Source organism: Palaemon carinicauda, chromosome 11 (assembly GCF_036898095.1).
Source record: "Palaemon carinicauda isolate YSFRI2023 chromosome 11, ASM3689809v2, whole genome shotgun sequence".
NCBI lineage: Eukaryota > Metazoa > Arthropoda > Malacostraca > Decapoda > Palaemonidae > Palaemon > Palaemon carinicauda.
In genome coordinates this window covers 8,482,382-8,489,881 of record NC_090735.1, presented here as the reverse complement: position 1 = coordinate 8,489,881, position 7,500 = coordinate 8,482,382, and the positions used below count along the sequence as shown (strand labels likewise).

The following is a 7,500-nucleotide window of genomic DNA, read 5'->3' as shown; positions in this document are numbered from 1 at the left end:
ATATATATATATATATATATATATATATATATATATATATATATATATATATATATATATATATATATGTATATATATATATATATATATATATATATATATATATATATATATGTGTGTGTATATATATATATATATATATATATATATATATATATATATATATATATATATATATATATATATATATATATATATATATATATATATATATATATATATATATATTCGTATGTTTTTATCTTTTTGTATTTGGAGAATATATATTATATTCTTTTTTTTCAAGTATATAGATTTTTTGGAGGTTGATTTCCTGAAAAATACTTTTTTTTTTGAAAGGTTTCGAAACATCTTTTCGGTGATTATTTTTCCCTTAGTGAAATTTTTGGTCTTTATAGTTTCTATATTTGAAAAAATCGGGTTTTCACTAGAATCATCTATTCAAAAAAAAAAAAAAAAAAAACATTGAGAATCTAAAAAATATTTCGAAACCTTGAAATTTTGTTATTTGAACATATTTATTTTTCTCGTTTTTGAGAACCTAAAGATTTTGATGACTGAAAACTTCATTTCTTCGAAAATTAAAATTTCTAAACAGATAGGCATGATGAATCCATTGATCATTATATTTATTATTGATTTTGTTTCAAATTTTGTTATTTAAAAACTTTTATTTTTTTCCGGCTTAGAAAACCTAAAGATTTAGATGACCGAAAACCTTATTACTTTTAATCCTTTGGTACCAATTAAAAGGTTTTAAACGCCGCTCATGAATGGCAGAGGCTAGGGACTGTGACATTATCCTATCGAGCAGGACAATGCCCTAGAGACTGACCATATATTCATATGTTCAGCGCCCAAGCCCCCCTCTCCACCCAAGCTAGGACCAAGGAGGGCCAGGCAATGGCTGCTGATGACTCAGCAGGTAGACCTATAGGCTCCTCCAACTCCGCCTCCATCCTCAGCTCACAAGGATGGTGAAGTTGCAGTGACCAATGAAACGAACGAGGTTTTGCGTTCACCAGCCAGGGACGTTACCACATCGGCCACCACAAGCATTAATTGTGATTATTAGTTTTTTAAGTAACCTAAAATATTTAAATGATCATCTATATTAGATTATAGAAAAACTCGTAAAAAGAAGAGGGCCTAAATAATTCTTCACTGTAGAGTGATGGAGATAATTGACTCCCTGGATGTCAATGGTAGACTGTATATGATTGATCGAAGTGGTTGATCCTCGAATTCCCAACGGGGTGGGGCAGTTCTTGGTGTTTGTATCGAGTCAGGGAGTGAAGGGTAGTAGTAGTATTAGTAGTAGTAGTAGTAGTAGTAGTAGCTGTAATAGTAGTTGTTGTTGTTGTTGTTGTTGTTATCAATCTTAAGTGTAAATATCAAATTTATTAATTGCATATATTTGTATTTCATTATTACTATTATTATTATTATTATTATTAGTAGTAGTAGTAGTAGTAGTAGTAGTAGTAGTAGTAGTAGTAGTAGTATTAGTAGTAGTAGTATTGATGTTGCTTTTGTTGTTATTATCCTTATTACAATAGGAAGTTAAAGAATGATATCGAGAGAGCGGTTGTGTCCAGTAAGAGGTAACTAAGGAAGTTCTATATGATTGTGTTTCTACTAAATTCTAACTCGGGGTAAAATTTCATTAACTAAAGGTATTCCATCGTTTTCTCTTCCTTCCCCTACTTCATTTGCAATCTCAAAGGACCCAAACTGTTACTCTGTATTGAAAACTTTATAAAAGAAAACGAAAAATCCCAATTTTCCTATGATATAGTGTGGTCATTTGCACGAATTGGGACGCTGAATCCAATGAATATCAATATCTTGTTGTTGTTGTTGTTGTTGTTGTTGTTGTTATTGTTGTTGTCCTGACGTTTCAAGCCTCACTGCTCCTGGCTATGACCTTATTCAATCCCAGCGGTTTCTTCTTCTTCTTCTTCTTCTTCTCTCTCTCTCTCTCTCTCTCTCTCTCTCTCTCTCTCTCTCTCTCTCTATATGGGGTCGCTGGTTGTAGTCAGCCTTCTCCATCTTCCTCTGTCCTGTACATCTTGTTCTCTTAGATCCTTCATGTCCTTCAATAATTTATCTTTACACCTGAGCTTTGGCCTTCTCCTTCATCTTGTGTTCTCCACCTCCTTGTTCATAACCCTTTTACATAAGTCTTCTTCATCTCCTCTCCACATGACATGACCATACCATTTCAGTCTTCTTTACTGAGCTTTCTTCGAAGCACAGCGGTCTCTCTGAAATCGAATTAATCGCTTGAACTTCATGTCCCGTGATCATCAATAAAACTATTTTGATTAACAATTATTCAACTTGTCCTCAACAACAGTTCTAAAGATTTAGAATGATTTGGAGCTGCGATGGCTGTAGTACATGAACGAAATCAGCGCTTAAGAATCGTCTTGTATTTGAAGTGCATTGGAGTGCATTGTGAAATTGCATTCGTCAGTGCCATTGCATATCGATGTTCGTAAACTGCAGAGTATCGTATGCGAAGGATATAGTTCTCTGGGCAGATTAATTACACCCAAAGGACCACTCTTGTTATGACGCTCGAAAATTCACCCGGCTTGCAATGGGCTACAGCTGCTCCTGGGGACGAGAAATGGGGAATAAGGAATGTATGTATGTATATATATATATATATATATATATATATATATATATATATATATATATATATATATATATATATATATATATGCATATGTATATGCATATGCACTTATATATAAATGTATATTACATATATATGTAAATATATTTGTGTACACAGTATGTATTTACATATTTATATGTACAATACATATATATATATATATATATATATATATATATATATATATATATATATATATATATATATATATATATATATTTATTTATTCATTTATATATACACACATATATATATATATATATATATATATTTATTTATTCATTTATATATACACACATATATATATATATGTGTGTGTGTGTGGGTGTATGTATATAAACATATACAGGCCTGGATGAAACAACTCCACCACCTGCTTTTTGAGGATGCAATTTGCCCGTCTACATTACTGTAAATGTAAACCACCATGGAACAGGAAAAATAACGTGTGGCTACTAACCTCTCCTCTTTAGACTTTCTTAAGCCTTCTTTAACATCTATAGGCTTAAGTCAGTAACATGAAGTAGTCAAGATCCTAAAGCCAAAAGCATCTAGAAAAATAAAATTGTGTTGTTATTGCTAACGAAGAGAAAATAAGATCAAATAAATTCTTAAATTGATCATCTATCAATTTTAATGACTACTGGCACCAGTTGATGATAATACTAAGATAGATATCCTTTTTGATTAATTGAGATTTGTAATTGTTGTTGCGGCATGATTTGGGAACGTCTCGCCTGGTGTTATGCTAGACGGGGGTTCGAGTCCCACTCATATTCGATAGTGCCTTTAGTGTCTGCAACCGCACCATCCTTGGGCGTTAAGATTGCAGGGTTTAGGGGATCCTATAGGTCTATGTGCTGAGTCATCAGCAGCCGTTCCCTGGCCCTCCCCGGTCCTAGCTTGGGTGGAAAGTGTTTTATTATGGGCTTATATTCAATAACAGGAACTACCTGGTCTCATAATCATGTGTGTTTTGAGACGAAGACCCAATGAAAAGTAGACAGGAAATGTCCTTTCATCAGTGTATATCGTAACATCTGAATGCGGAGAAGTTCGTCAAATTAATGTTTGCCGAGTAAACTTTCACGACACAGCCATGTGCGCTGAAAATGTTTGTTAGATTCAGTGTACAAAGTAAGAATCTACTAATTCAATTTCCTCTTAGGCTGCTGTTTGGGAGGGGACAAGATCATTGTTTACATTCGATAGTGGACAACTACGTTTCTGCGTAGGGGAAAATCAGTCTCTAATGCACGTTTTATTTACATCACCTGTCTTACTCTCTATTATATCGGGAAGACACACACACCAACACACACATACACACACACACAACTTGTCCTTATCGCTAATAAATTTTCTCATTATACTCTCTCTCTCTCTCTCTCTCTCTCTCTCTCTCTCTCTCTCTCTCTCTCTCTCTCTCTCTCTCTCTCTCTCTCTCTCTCTCTCTCAACTTTTTACAATTTCCATGTTATAGAATTCCTATAGGAGGATGCATTTTTCAAGTTTCTCTCTCTCTCTCTCTCTCTCTCTCTCTCTCTCTCTCTCTCTCTCTCTCTCTCTCTCTCTCTCTCTCTCTCTCTCTCAACTTTTTACAGTTTCCATGTTATAGAATTCCTATAGGGGGATGCATTTTTCAAGTCTCTCTCTCTCTCTCTCTCTCTCTCTCTCTCTCTCTCTCTCTCTCAACTTTATACAATTTCCATGTTATACAGTTCCTATAGGAGGATACTTATAGAACTAAATATTTTTTTATCTCTCTCTCTCTCTCTCTCTCTCTCTCTCTCTCTCTCTCTCTCTCTCTCTCTCTGCGAGGTATCATGTTGAGTGAGATAATGAATCGAATAAGTTCTTTCGTGTTGACTGATATCGTTAATAAGTTTACATGGACTATACGGGTGTGTATATTCACGGGCTGTTTATCGACCTTCGGATGGACATGTTGATGGAATTGTTAGCAAATGAGGTGTTCAATTCAAAACGTCGCTTATCTAATATATCTCTCAATACTTCTACTAAATAAAATTGGCATAAGCAATCCAATTATTATTATTATTATTATTATTATTATTATTATTATTATTATTATTATTATTAGCTAAGCTACAACCCTAGTTGGAAAAGCAAGATGCTATATGCCCAAGGGCTCCAATAGGGAAAAATAGCCCAGTGAGGAAAGGAAATAAGGAAATAAATAAATGATGAGAACAAATTAACAATAAATCATGCAAAAAAACAGTAACAACGTCAAAATAGATATGTTTTATATATACATAAACTATTAACAACGTCAAAACAAATATGTCCTATATAAACTATAAAAAGACTGGTCAACATGAAAACATTTGCTCCAACTTTGAAATTTTGAAGTTCTACAGATGCTCCTAATGTTCGGCAATGCAGGATAAGATTCTTGTAAATCATTTCTGATGAGTTAATTAAGCTGTCTCTTACATACATAGTGTATTACAAATTGTAATATCTGCAAAATTTATTCATCTGAGAGTCTAATAGGAGATGATAAATGGAAATGTCTTGAATTAAAATCTCAAGATAGAGCCGTCTGGCGAAATCTAACCGAAGCCCTTTGCGTCAATAGGTGTAGGAGGAGATGGTGATGATGAGAGTCAAATGTTTAATAATTTCCAAGCAACGGAAAGTAGATGTTTCAATAAGATTAAAGTTAAAGTTGCGGGTTTTAGGTCTCCACGCAGACGATCTACATCATTCTGCTCGGGCGACCATAAGCCAGCAGGGACTATCACTAACCCCTCTAAACCCCCCCCCCCCCCCTGGCGCCACCCTGGGGAGTACCCCCGGTAGAAGGTCTCATACTATCCGCGTCCTGGCGGGGAACGCGAACTCGGGACCTCTGAAACAGAAGCCCGCGACGCTACCAACCTAGCAAGGGCATTGATTGAGTCTCATACATAAAGACCAAAATCACACAATAATGTCTTCAGGAGGCCATCATGAATTTTGAGTTAGTTTCTCCTCATTAGTTTAAGAACCATTTTTTTCTCTCCTTAGAAACCCTTGCACCGTACTGTTTACTCTAATGAGCTATGCAGCAGTATCTAAAATAATGTTTATTTGTTTTTTATTTATTTTTTGTCATACTTATTTTTTCTCTTTATCTCCCTACACCAAGAGGCAACCCATTACGGAAACGTGTGTATATACATATATGTATATATATACATATATCTATGTGTGTGTGAGTATGTGTAAATTTGTGTATATATACATACATTTACTTATTTATTTTTCTATCTTGTTTATAATCATAGCAGAATAGCGAATTATGTTTAATAGAAAGATTAGCAATGATCTGTTCTGCTCTGATTAATACTTACCCATGAAAAGATTTCTTTTAATTATATACACCTTAGGAAGATGAATACCTTAAAAAAAAGTTCTTTTGGGAAATTTCTGAAGTACTTCAGGGTTGTGGTGGCCTAATGAAAACGTCTCTGCCTAGCGATCTACTGGCCTGGGGTTCAATACCAAGCTTGATAGTTTATTATGTCTTCAACTTCATCATCCTTTTGGGCTATGAATCTGGGTTTGTGGGAGCCTACAGGTCTACCTGCTGAGTCATCAGCAGCCTCTGCCTGGCCCTCCCTGATCTTTACGTGGGTGGAGAGCGACCTTTGGCACTTATCCTATGTATACATGGTCAAAATCTAGGGCATTCTTACTATCCCTTGCCTCTGCCACTCATGAGTGACCTTGAAAGGTTTAAATGCCGCTCATGAATGACAGAGGCAAGGGTCAGTCAAATTGCCCTATCCAGAAGGACAATGCCCCAGAGACTGACCATATATACATGTGATCAGCGCCCAAGCCCTATCTCCATCCAAGCTAGGCCGAGGAGGGCCAGTCAATGACTGATGATGACTCAGCAGATAGACATACAGGCTTCCCTTAAGCCCCCATCCTTAGCTCATTAGGATGGTGAGGTTATAGCGACAAAAGGAACTAACGAGTTTGAGCGGGACTGGAACCCCAGTCTGGCATTTACCAGCCAGGGACGTTATCACATCGGCCACCACAACTCCTAAATTACTGTTTCAGTTTTTTTAATCACAGTAACAACTCTTAATGGACATTTTATCCTCTTGACTCCTTCGCAGATGTGTATTGTGAAATCGCCTGGGACACCCTTCACTGTTGGCCCTCCACTCTGGCGGGCACCACCGCCAAGGAGTCCTGTGCCAAAATCTTCACTGACGTACCGCATCTGATAAACCATCCTAATGGTGAGTACACAATGGTTTATTGTTTTGATTTCATGTCTGTGTCGACATTTTTGTATATCCTTGATGGTGAAAAGGTAGGTCTCTCTCTCTCTCTCTCTCTCTCTCTCTCTCTCTCTCTCTCTCTCTCTCTCTCTCTCTCTCATATTTTTTTCGTATTTTAAATCCTTTTTTTGTACTTATAAAACACTTGGATTATATGTTTTTTATAGTAAATTGTTGATGAAATTATTTTGTTTATTTATTTACTTTGTATATATGTTACCATACCAGCAGGTTCTTATATGGCGAAGAGATTAAGTTATTATTGTTATTATTATTATTATTATTATTATTATTATTATTATTATTATTATTATTATTATTATTATACAACCCTAGTTGGAAAAGCAATATGCTGTAATTCCAAGGGCACCAACTGGAAAAATAGCCCAGTGAGGATAGGAAACAAGGAAATAAATATGCGTTATGAGAAGTAATGTACAATTAAAATATTCAAAAGACAGTAAGAACATTAAAACAAATATTTCGTATATAAAATATAAA

General features: G+C 35.1%; 1 long non-coding RNA gene across 1 annotated transcript in view; it reads left to right on the top strand.

Moving 5' to 3' along the window:
* The window catches only part of LOC137649959 (uncharacterized), a 231,059-nt gene that overhangs the window by 126,277 nt on the left and 97,282 nt on the right, over positions 1-7,500 (top strand). Inside the window, exon 2 of the long non-coding RNA XR_011045884.1 lies at positions 6,832-6,957. This is a non-coding gene — a long non-coding RNA (uncharacterized lncRNA). The remainder of the gene's footprint in view (positions 1-6,831; positions 6,958-7,500) is intronic.